Source organism: Medicago sativa, chromosome 3 (genome assembly GCF_051527215.1).
Source record: "Medicago sativa cultivar Bolivia chromosome 3, Bolivia_mono, whole genome shotgun sequence".
In the NCBI taxonomy this organism is placed as follows: domain Eukaryota; kingdom Viridiplantae; phylum Streptophyta; class Magnoliopsida; order Fabales; family Fabaceae; genus Medicago; species Medicago sativa.
The window spans coordinates 53,312,501-53,312,881 of record NC_140751.1 but is presented as its reverse complement, the minus strand read 5'-3'; positions in this window follow the sequence as shown (position 1 = coordinate 53,312,881).

Here is a 381-nt window from a genome sequence, read left to right as displayed (position 1 = left end):
CCTCTTTGCCAAGAAATTAAAAGGCATAAGAAAAAAAAATATTACAAAAATTCCTAAATTTTTACACACTAAGTCTTTTGTACAAATTAAATGGCGCGAAATTAAAGTGCAAGAAATGAAACTAAAATTGAGGGATGAAATATGCTCATGAAACATGAAAGGAAAAGGGTTAATAGCACAAAAATATGGAAAAGAAATTGAAACAAGTAAAGAGAATTAAGGTAACTAGAAATTAACAAAGAGATAACCAAGAACTTAATCAAAAACATGATGAAATAGTACTTGAAAGATTACTAAAATTCTAAGGCGAAACTAAGGCCTAGAATCCTCACATCAATGGTAACCTCTCAAAAGTCTTAATTCAACCATGATGTGAGAAAT